Here is a 15,004-nt window from a genome sequence, read left to right on the forward strand (position 1 = left end):
TATATACAGGAGGGACAGGATACAGTATATACAGGAGGGACAGGATACAGTATATACAGGACAGGATACAGTATATACAGGAGGGACAGGATACAGTATATACAGGACAGGATACAGTATATACAGGAGGGACAGGATACAGTATATACAGGACAGGATACAGTATATACAGGAGGGGACAGGATACAGTATATACAGGACAGGATACAGTATATACAGGAGGGACAGGATACAGTATATACAGGACAGGATACAGTATATACAGGAGGGACAGGATACAGTATATACAGGAGGGACAGGATACAGTATATACAGGACAGGATACAGTATATACAGGAGGGACAGGATACAGTATATACAGGAGGGACAGGATACAGTATATACAGGACAGGATACAGTATATACAGGAGGGACAGGATACAGTATATACAGGACAGGATACAGTATATACAGGAGGGACAGGATACAGTATACACAGGACAGGATACAGTATACACAGGAGGGGACAGGATACAGTATATACAGGACAGGATACAGTATATACAGGAGGGACAGGATACAGTATATACAGGACAGGATACAGTATATACAGGAGGGACAGGATACAGTATATACAGGAGGGACAGGATACAGTATACACAGGACAGGATACAGTATATACAGGACAGGATACAGTATATACAGGAGGGACAGGATACAGTATATACAGGACAGGATACAGTATATACAGGAGGGACAGGATACAGTATATACAGGACAGGATACAGTATACACAGGACAAGATACAGTATACACTGGAGGGACAGGATACAGTATATACAGGACAGGATACAGTATATACAGGAGGACAGGATACAGTATATACAGGATACAGTATATACAGGAGGGACAGGATACAGTATACACGGGACAGGATACAGTATATACAGGACAGGATACAGAATATACAGGAGGGACAGGATACAGTATATACAGGAGGGACAGGATACAGTATATACAGGACAGGATACAGTATATACAGGACAGGATACAGTATATACAGGAGGGACAGGATACAGTATATACAGGACAGGATACAGTATATACAGGAGGGACAGGATACAGTATATACAGGACAGGATACAGTATATACAGGACAGGATACAGTATACACAGGACAGGATACAGTATATACAGGAGGGACAGGATACAGTATATACAGGACAGGATACAGTATATACAGGAGGGACAGGATACAGTATATACAGGAGGGACAGGATACAGTATATACAGGAGGGACAGGATACAGTATACACAGGACAGGATACAGTATATACAGGAGGGACAGGATACAGTATATACAGGAGGGACAGGATACAGTATATACAGGAGGGACAGGATACAGTATATACAGGAGGACAGGATACAGTATATACAGGACAATATACAGTATATACAGGAAAGACAGGATACAGTATATACAGGACAGGATACAGTATATACAGGAGGGACAGGATACAGTATACACAGGACAGGATACAGTATATACAGGAGGGACAGGATACAGTATATACAGGACAGGATACAGTATATACAGGAGGGGACAGGATACAGTATATACAGGACAGGATACAGTATATACAGGACAGGATACAGTATACACAGGAGGGACAGGATACATATATACAGGACAGGATACAGTATATACAGGACAGGATACAGCATATACAGGACAGGATACAGTATATACAGGAGGGACAGGATACAGTATATACAGGACAGGATACAGTATATACAGGAGGGACAGGATACAGTATATACAGGACAGGATACAGTATATACAGGAGGGACAGGATACAGTATATACAGGACAGGATACAGAATATACAGGAGGGACAGGATACAGTATATACAGGAGGACAGGATACAGTATATACAGGAGGGACAGGATACAGTATATACAGGAGGGACAGGATACAGTATATACAGGACAGGATACAGTATATACAGGAGGGACAGGATACAGTATATACAGGACAGGATACAGTATATACAGGAGGGACAGGATACAGTATATACAGGACAGGATACAGTATATACAGGAGGGACAGGATACAGTATATACAGGACAGGATACAGTATATACAGGAGGGACAGTATACAGTATATACAGGAGGGACAGGATACAGTATATACAGGACAGGATACAGTATATACAGGAGGAACAGGATACAGTATATACAGGAGGGACAGGATACAGTATATACAGGAGGGACAGGATACAGTATATACAGGAGGGACAGGATACAGTATATACAGGACAGGATACAGTATATACAGGAGGGACAGGATACAGTATATACAGGACAGGATACAGTATATACAGGACAGGATACAGTATATACAGGAGGGACAGGATACAGTATATACAGGACAGGATACAGTATATACACGAGGGACAGGATACAGTATATACAGGAGGGACAGGATACAGTATATACACGAGGGACAGGATACAGTATATACAGGAGGGACAGGATACAGTATATACAGGACAGGATACAGTATATACAGGAGGGACAGGATACAGTATATACAGGAGGGACAGGATACAGTATATACAGGACAGGATACAGTATATACAGGAGGGACAGGATACAGTATACACAGGACAGGATACAGAATATACAGGAGGACAGGATACACAGGAGGGACAGGATACAGTATATACAGGAGGACAGGATACAGTATATACAGGACAGGATACAGTATATACAGGAGGGACAGGATACAATATATACAGGAGGGACAGGATACAGTATATACAGGAGGACAGGATACACAGGAGGGACAGGATACAGTATATACAGGAGGACAGGATACAGTATATACAGGACAGGATACAGTATATACAGGAGGGACAGGATACAGTATATACAGGAGGGACAGGATACAGTATATACAGGAGGACAGGATACAGTATATACAGGAGGGACAGGATACATATATACAGGACAGGATACAGTATATACAGGACAGGATACAGTATATACAGGAGGACAGGATACAGTATATACAGGAGGGACAGGATACAGTATACACAGGACAGGATACAGTATATACAGGAGGGACAGGATACAGTATATACAGGACAGGATACAGTATATACAGGAGGGACAGGATACAGTATACACAGGACAGGATACAGTATATACAGGACAGGATACAGTATATACAGGAGGGACAGGATACAGTATATACAGGACAGGATACAGTATATACAGGAGGGACAGGATACAGTATACACAGGACAGGATACAGTATATACAGGAGGGGACAGGATACAGTATATACAGGACAGGATACAGTATATACAGGAGGGACAGGATACAGTATATACAGGACAGGATACAGTATATACAGGAGGGACAGGATACAGTATACACAGGACAGGATACAGTATACACAGGACAGGATACAGTATATACAGGACAGGATACAGTATATACAGGAGGGACAGGATACAGTATACACAGGACAGGATACAGTATATACAGGACAGGATACAGTATATACAGGAGGGACAGGATACAGTATATACAGGACAGGATACAGTATATACAGGAGGGACAGGATACAGTATATACAGGAGGGGACAGGATACAGTATATACAGGAGGGGACAGGATACAGTATACACAGGACAGGATACAGTATATACAGGACAGGATACAGTATATACAGGAGGGACAGGATACAGTATACACAGGACAGGATACAGTATATACAGGAGGGACAGGATACAGTATATACAGGACAGGATACAGTATACACAGGAGGGACAGGATACAGTATACACAGGACAGGATACAGTATACACAGGACAGGATACAGTATATACAGGACAGGATACATATATACAGGAGGGACAGGATACAGTATATACAGGACAGGATACAGTATATACAGGAGGGACAGGATACAGTATATACAGGACAGGATACATATATACAGGAGGGACAGGATACAGTATATACAGGAGGGACAGGATACAGAATATACAGGAGGGGACAGGATACAGTATATACAGGACAGAATACAGTATATACAGGAGGGACAGGATACGGTATATACAGGAGGGACAGGATACAGTATACACAGGACAGGATACAGTATATACAGGAGGGACAGGATACAGTATATACAGGACAGGATACAGTATATACAGGAGGGACAGGATACAGTATACACAGGACAGGATACAGTATACACAGGACAGGATACAGTATATACAGGACAGGATACAGTATATACAGGAGGTACAGGATACAGTATATACAGGAGGGACAGGATACAGTATATACAGGAGGGACAGGATACAGTATATACAGGACAGGATACAGTATATACAGGAGGGACAGGATACAGTATATACAGGACAGGATACAGTATATACAGGAGGGACAGGATACAGTATATACAGGACAGGATACAGTATATACAGGAGGGGACAGGATACAGTATATACAGGACAGGATACAGTATATACAGGAGGGACAGGATACAGTATATACAGGACAGGATACAGTATATACAGGAGGGACAGGATACAGTATATACAGGAGGGACAGGATACAGTATATACAGGACAGGATACAGTATATACAGGAGGGACAGGATACAGTATATACAGGAGGGACAGGATACAGTATATACAGGACAGGATACAGTATATACAGGAGGGACAGGATACAGTATACACAGGACAGGATACAGTATACACAGGACAGGATACAGTATATACAGGACAGGATACAGTATATACAGGAGGGACAGGATACAGTATATACAGGACAGGATACAGTATATACAGGAGGGACAGGATACAGTATATACAGGACAGGATACAGTATACACAGGACAAGATACAGTATACACTGGAGGGACAGGATACAGTATATACAGGACAGGATACAGTATATACAGGAGGACAGGATACAGTATATACAGGATACAGTATATACAGGAGGGACAGGATACAGTATACACAGGACAGGATACAGTATATACAGGACAGGATACAGTATATACAGGAGGGACAGGATACAGTATATACAGGACAGGATACAGTATATACAGGACAGGATACAGTATATACAGGAGGGGACAGGATACAGAATATACAGGACAGGATACAGTATATACAGGAGGGACAGGATACAGTATATACAGGACAGGATACAGAATATACAGGAGGGACAGGATACAGTATATACAGGACAGGATACAGTATATACAGGAGGGACAGGATACAGTATATACAGGACAGGATACAGAATATACAGGAGGGACAGGATACAGTATATACAGGAGGGACAGGATACAGTATATACAGGACAGGATACAGTATATACAGGACAGGATACAGTATATACAGGAGGGACAGGATACAGTATATACAGGAGGGACAGGATACAGTATATACAGGAGGGACAGGATACAGTATATACAGGAGGACAGGATACAGTATATACAGGACAGGATACAGTATATACAGGAAAGACAGGATACAGTATATACAGGACAGGATACAGTATATACAGGAGGGACAGGATACAGTATACACAGGACAGGATACAGTATATACAGGAGGGACAGGATACAGTATATACAGGACAGGATACAGTATATACAGGAGGGGACAGGATACAGTATACACAGGACAGGATACAGTATATACAGGACAGGATACAGTATACACAGGAGGGACAGGATACATATATACAGGACAGGATACAGTATATACAGGACAGGATACAGCATATACAGGACAGGATACAGTATATACAGGACAGGATACAGTATATACAGGAGGGACAGGATACAGTATATACAGGACAGGATACAGTATATACAGGAGGGACAGGATACAGTATATACAGGACAGGATACAGTATATACAGGAGGGACAGGATACAGTATATACAGGACAGGATACAGAATATACAGGAGGGACAGGATACTGTATATACAGGAGGACAGGATACAGTATATACAGGAGGGACAGGATACAGTATATACAGGAGGGACAGGATACAGTATATACAGGACAGGATACAGTATATACAGGAGGGACAGGATACAGTATATACAGGACAGGATACAGTATATACAGGAGGGACAGGATACAGTATATACAGGACAGGATACAGTATATACAGGAGGGACAGTATACAGTATATACAGGAGGGACAGGATACAGTATATACAGGACAGGATACAGTATATACAGGAGGAACAGGATACAGTATATACAGGAGGGACAGGATACAGTATATACAGGAGGGACAGGATACAGTATATACAGGACAGGATACAGTATATACAGGAGGGACAGGATACAGTATATACAGGAGGGACAGGATACAGTATATACAGGACAGGATACAGTATATACAGGAGGGACAGGATACAGTATATACAGGACAGGATACAGTATATACAGGAGGGACAGGATACAGTATATACAGGACAGGATACAGTATATACAGGAGGGACAGGATACAGTATACACAGGACAGGATACAGAATATACAGGAGGACAGGATACACAGGAGGGACAGGATACAGTATATACAGGAGGACAGGATACAGTATATACAGGACAGGATACAGTATATACAGGAGGGACAGGATACAGTATATACAGGAGGGACAGGATACAGTATATACAGGAGGACAGGATACACAGGAGGGACAGGATACAGTATATACAGGAGGACAGGATACAGTATATACAGGACAGGATACAGTATATACAGGAGGGACAGGATACAGTATATACAGGAGGGACAGGATACAGTATATACAGGAGGACAGGATACAGTATATACAGGAGGGACAGGATACATATATACAGGACAGGATACAGTATATACAGGACAGGATACAGTATATACAGGAGGACAGGATACAGTATATACAGGAGGGACAGGATACAGTATACACAGGACAGGATACAGTATATACAGGAGGGACAGGATACAGTATATACAGGACAGGATACAGTATATACAGGAGGGACAGGATACAGTATACACAGGACAGGATACAGTATATACAGGACAGGATACAGTATATACAGGAGGGACAGGATACAGTATATACAGGACAGGATACAGTATATACAGGAGGGACAGGATACAGTATACACAGGACAGGATACAGTATATACAGGAGGGGACAGGATACAGTATATACAGGACAGGATACAGTATATACAGGAGGGACAGGATACAGTATATACAGGACAGGATACAGTATATACAGGAGGGACAGGATACAGTATACACAGGACAGGATACAGTATACACAGGACAGGATACAGTATATACAGGACAGGATACAGTATATACAGGAGGGACAGGATACAGTATACACAGGACAGGATACAGTATATACAGGACAGGATACAGTATATACAGGAGGGACAGGATACAGTATATACAGGACAGGATACAGTATATACAGGAGGGACAGGATACAGTATATACAGGAGGGGACAGGATACAGTATATACAGGAGGGGACAGGATACAGTATACACAGGACAGGATACAGTATATACAGGACAGGATACAGTATATACAGGAGGGACAGGATACAGTATACACAGGACAGGATACAGTATATACAGGAGGGACAGGATACAGTATATACAGGACAGGATACAGAATATACAGGAGGGGACAGGATACAGTATACACAGGACAGGATACAGTATACACAGGACAGGATACAGTATATACAGGACAGGATACATATATACAGGAGGGACAGGATACAGTATATACAGGACAGGATACAGTATATACAGGAGGGACAGGATACAGAATATACAGGAGGGGACAGGATACAGTATATACAGGACAGGATACAGTATATACAGGAGGGACAGGATACGGTATATACAGGAGGGACAGGATACAGTATACACAGGACAGGATACAGTATATACAGGAGGGGACAGGATACAGTATATACAGGACAGGATACAGTATATACAGGAGGGGACAGGATACAGTATATACAGGAGGGGACAGGATACAGTATATACAGGAGGGGACAGGATACAGTATATACAGGACAGGATACAGTATATACAGGAGGACAGGATACAGTATATACAGGACAGGATACAGTATATACAGGAGGGACAGGATACAGTATATACAGGACAGGATACAGTATATACAGGACAGGATACAGTATATACAGGAGGAACAGGATACAGTATACACAGGACAGGATACAGTATATACAGGAGGACAGGATACAGTATATACAGGACAGGATACAGTATATACAGGAGGGGACAGGATACAGTATATACAGGAGGGACAGGATACAGTATATACAGGACAGGATACAGTATATACAGGAGGACAGGATACAGTATATACAGGACAGGATACAGTATATACAGGAGGGACAGGATACAGTATACACAGGACAGGATACAGTATATACAGGAGGGACAGGATACAGTATATACAGGAGGACAGGATACAGTATACACAGGACAGGATACAGTATACACAGGACAGGATACAGTATACACAGGACAGGATACAGTATATACAGGAGGGACAGGATACAGTATATACAGGACAGGATACAGTATATACAGGAGGACAGGATACAGTATATACAGGACAGGATACAGTATACACAGGAGGGACAGGATACAGTATATACAGGAGGGACAGGATACAGTATATACAGGAGGGGACAGGATACAGTATATACAGGACAGGATACAGTATATACAGGAGGGACAGGATACAGTATATACAGGACAGGATACAGTATATACAGGAGGGACAGGATACAGTATACACAGGAGGGACAGGATACAGTATATACAGGACAGGATACAGTATATACAGGAGGGGACAGGATACAGTATATACAGGACAGGATACAGTATATACAGGAGGGGACAGGATACAGTATATACAGGACAGGATACAGTATATACAGGAGGGACAGGATACAGTATATACAGGACAGGATACAGTATATACAGGAGGGACAGGATACAGTATATACAGGACAGGATACAGAATATACAGGAGGGACAGGATACAGTATATACAGGAGGGACAGGATACAGTATATACAGGACAGGATACAGTATATACAGGAGGGACAGGATACAGTATATACAGGACAGGATACAGTATATACAGGAGGGACAGGATACAGTATATACAGGACAGGATACAGTATATACAGGAGGGACAGGATACAGTATATACAGGACAGGATACAGTATATACAGGAGGGACAGGATACAGTATATACAGGACAGGATACAGTATATACAGGAGGACAGGATACAGTATATACAGGACAGGATACAGTATATACAGGAGGGACAGGATACAGTATATACAGGACAGGATACAGTATATACAGGAGGACAGGATACAGTATATACAGGACAGGATACAGTATATACAGGAGGACAGGATACAGTATATACAGGACAGGATACAGTATATACAGGAGGGACAGGATACAGTATATACAGGAGGACAGGATACAGTATATACAGGACAGGATACAGTATATACAGGAGGACAGGATACAGTATATACAGGACAGGATACAGTATATACAGGAGGGACAGGATACAGTATATACAGGACAGGATACAGTATATACAGGAGGGACAGGATACAGTATACACAGGACAGGATACAGTATATACAGGAGGGACAGGATACAGTATACACTGGAGGGACAGGATACAGTATATACAGGAGGGACAGGATACAGTATATACAGGACAGGATACAGTATATACAGGAGGACAGGATACAGTATATACAGGAGGGACAGGATACAGTATATACAGGAGGGACAGGATACAGTATATACAGGAGGAACAGGATACAGTATATACAGGACAGGATACAGTATACACAGGAGGGACAGGATACAGTATATACAGGAGGGACAGGATACAGTATATACAGGACAGGATACAGTATATAAAGGACAGGATACAGTATACACAGGAGGGACAGGATACAGTATATACAGGAGGAACAGGATACAGTATATACAGGACAGGATACAGTATACACAGGAGGGACAGGATACAGTATACACAGGACAGGATACAGTATATACAGGACAGGATACAGTATACACAGGAGGGACAGGATACAGTATATACAGGACAGGATACAGTATACACAGGAGGGACAGGATACAGTATACACAGGACAGGATACAGTATATACAGGATAGGATACAGTATACACAGGAGGGACAGGATACAGTATATACAGGATACAGTATATACAGGAGGACAGGATACAGTATATACAGGACAGGATACAGTATATACAGGACAGGATACAGTATATACAGGAGGGACAGGATACAGTATATACAGGACAGGATACAGTATACACAGGACAGGATACAGTATATACAGGACAGGATACAGTATATACAGGAGGGACAGGATACAGTATATACAGGACAGGATACAGTATATACAGGAGGGGACAGGATACAGTATATACAGGACAGGATACAGTATATACAGGTCAGGATACAGTATACACAGGAGGGACAGGATACATATATACAGGACAGGATACAGTATATACAGGAGGGGACAGGATACAGTATATACAGGACAGGATACAGTATATACAGGACAGGATACAGTATACACAGGAGGGACAGGATACAGTATATACAGGACAGGATACAGTATATACAGGAGGGACAGGATACAGTATATACAGGAGGGGACAGGATACAGTATATACAGGAGGGGACAGGATACAGTATATACAGGACAGGATACAGTATATACAGGACAGGATACACAGGAGGGACAGGATACAGTATATACAGGAGGGACAGGATACAGTATACACAGGAGGGACAGGATACAGTATATACAGAACAGGATACAGTATATACAGGAGGGGACAGGATACAGTATATACAGGACAGGATACAGTATATACAGGACAGGATACAGTATACACAGGAGGGACAGGATACAGTATATACAGGACAGGATACAGTATATACAGGAGGGACAGGATACAGTATACACAGGACAGGATACAGTATATACAGGACAGGATACAGTATATACAGGACAGGATACAGTATATACAGGAGGGGACAGGATACAGTATATACAGGACAGGATACAGTATATACAGGACAGGATACAGTATACACAGGAGGGACAGGATACATATATACAGGACAGGATACAGTATATACAGGAGGACAGGATACAGTATATACAGGACAGGATACAGTATATACAGGACAGGATACAGTATATACAGGAGGGACAGGATACAGTATACACAGGACAGGATACAGTATATACAGGACAGGATACAGTATATACAGGAGGGGACAGGATACAGTATATACAGGACAGGATACAGTATACACAGGACAGGATACAGTATACACAGGACAGGATACAGTATATACAGGACAGGATACAGTATACACAGGAGGGACAGGATACATATATACAGGACAGGATACAGTATATACAGGAGGACAGGATACAGTATATACAGGACAGGATACAGTATATACAGGACAGGATACAGTATACACAGGATACAGTATATACAGGAGGGACAGGATACAGTATATACAGGACAGGATACAGTATATACAGGAGGGACAGGATACAGTATATACAGGAGGTACAGGATACAGTATATACAGGAGGGACAGGAAACAGTATATACAGGACAGGATACAGTATACACAGGAGGGACAGGATACAGTATACACAGGACAGGATACAGAATATACAGGAGGGACAGGATACAGTATATACAGGAGGACAGGATACAGTATATACAGGAGGACAGGATACAGTATATACAGGAGGGACAGGATACAGTATATACAGGAGGACAGGATACAGTATATACAGGACAGGATACAGTATATACAGGACAGGATACAGTATATACAGGAGGTACAGGATACAGTATATACAGGAGGACAGGATACAGTATATACAGGACAGGATACAGTATACACAGGACAGGATACAGTATATACAGGACAGGATACAGTATATACAGGAGGTACAGGATACAGTATATACAGGAGGGACAGGATACAGTATATACAGGAGGGACAGGATACAGTATATACAGGACAGGATACAGTATATACAGGAGGGACAGGATACAGTATATACAGGACAGGATACAGTATATACAGGAGGGACAGGATACAGTATATACAGGACAGGATACAGTATATACAGGAGGGGACAGGATACAGTATATACAGGACAGGATACAGTATATACAGGAGGGACAGGATACAGTATATACAGGACAGGATACAGTATATACAGGAGGGACAGGATACAGTATATACAGGAGGGACAGGATACAGTATATACAGGACAGGATACAGTATATACAGGAGGGACAGGATACAGTATATACAGGAGGGACAGGATACAGTATATACAGGACAGGATACAGTATATACAGGAGGAACAGGATACAGTATATACAGGAGGGACAGGATACAGTATATACAGGAGGGACAGGATACAGTATATACAGGACAGGATACAGTATATACAGGAGGGACAGGATACAGTATACACAGGACAGGATACAGTATACACAGGACAGGATACAGTATATACAGGACAGGATACAGTATATACAGGAGGGACAGGATACAGTATATACAGGACAGGATACAGTATATACAGGAGGGACAGGATACAGTATATACAGGACAGGATACAGTATACACAGGACAAGATACAGTATACACTGGAGGGACAGGATACAGTATATACAGGACAGGATACAGTATATACAGGAGGACAGGATACAGTATATACAGGATACAGTATATACAGGAGGGACAGGATACAGTATACACAGGACAGGATACAGTATATACAGGACAGGATACAGTATATACAGGAGGGACAGGATACAGTATATACAGGACAGGATACAGTATATACAGGACAGGATACAGTATATACAGGAGGGGACAGGATACAGAATATACAGGACAGGATACAGTATATACAGGAGGGACAGGATACAGTATATACAGGACAGGATACAGAATATACAGGAGGGACAGGATACAGTATATACAGGACAGGATACAGTATATACAGGAGGGACAGGATACAGTATATACAGGAGGGACAGGATACAGTATATACAGGAGGGACAGGATACAGTATATACAGGACAGGATACAGTATATACAGGACAGGATACAGTATATACAGGAGGGACAGGATACAGTATATACAGGAGGGACAGGATACAGTATATACAGGAGGGACAGGATACAGTATATACAGGAGGACAGGATACAGTATATACAGGACAGGATACAGTATATACAGGAAAGACAGGATACAGTATATACAGGACAGGATACAGTATATACAGGAGGGACAGGATACAGTATACACAGGACAGGATACAGTATATACAGGAGGGACAGGATACAGTATATACAGGACAGGATACAGTATATACAGGAGGGGACAGGATACAGTATATACAGGACAGGATACAGTATATACAGGACAGGATACAGTATACACAGGAGGGACAGGATACATATATACAGGACAGGATACAGTATATACAGGACAGGATACAGCATATACAGGACAGGATACAGTATATACAGGACAGGATACAGTATATACAGGAGGGACAGGATACAGTATATACAGGACAGGATACAGTATATACAGGAGGGACAGGATACAGTATATACAGGACAGGATACAGTATATACAGGAGGGACAGGATACAGTATATACAGGACAGGATACAGAATATACAGGAGGGACAGGATACTGTATATACAGGAGGACAGGATACAGTATATACAGGAGGGACAGGATACAGTATATACAGGAGGGACAGGATACAGTATATACAGGACAGGATACAGTATATACAGGAGGGACAGGATACAGTATATACAGGACAGGATACAGTATATACAGGAGGGACAGGATACAGTATATACAGGACAGGATACAGTATATACAGGAGGGACAGTATACAGTATATACAGGAGGGACAGGATACAGTATATACAGGACAGGATACAGTATATACAGGAGGAACAGGATACAGTATATACAGGAGGGACAGGATACAGTATATACAGGAGGGACAGGATACAGTATATACAGGACAGGATACAGTATATACAGGAGGGACAGGATACAGTATATACAGGAGGGACAGGATACAGTATATACAGGACAGGATACAGTATATACAGGAGGGACAGGATACAGTATATACAGGACAGGATACAGTATATACAGGAGGGACAGGATACAGTATATACAGGAGGGACAGGATACAGTATATACAGGACAGGATACAGTATATACAGGAGGGACAGGATACAGTATACACAGGACAGGATACAGAATATACAGGAGGACAGGATACACAGGAGGGACAGGATACAGTATATACAGGAGGACAGGATACAGTATATACAGGACAGGATACAGTATATACAGGAGGGACAGGATACAGTATATACAGGAGGGACAGGATACAGTATATACAGGAGGACAGGATACACAGGAGGGACAGGATACAGTATATACAGGAGGACAGGATACAGTATATACAGGACAGGATACAGTATATACAGGAGGGACAGGATACAGTATATACAGGAGGGACAGGATACAGTATATACAGGAGGACAGGATACAGTATATACAGGAGGGACAGGATACATATATACAGGACAGGATACAGTATATACAGGACAGGATACAGTATATACAGGAGGACAGGATACAGTATATACAGGAGGGACAGGATACAGTATACACAGGACAGGATACAGTATATACAGGAGGGACAGGATACAGTATATACAGGACAGGATACAGTATATACAGGAGGG

The sequence above is a fragment of the Engystomops pustulosus genome, unplaced genomic scaffold (genome assembly GCF_040894005.1).
Source record: "Engystomops pustulosus unplaced genomic scaffold, aEngPut4.maternal MAT_SCAFFOLD_228, whole genome shotgun sequence".
Lineage (NCBI taxonomy): Eukaryota > Metazoa > Chordata > Amphibia > Anura > Leptodactylidae > Engystomops > Engystomops pustulosus.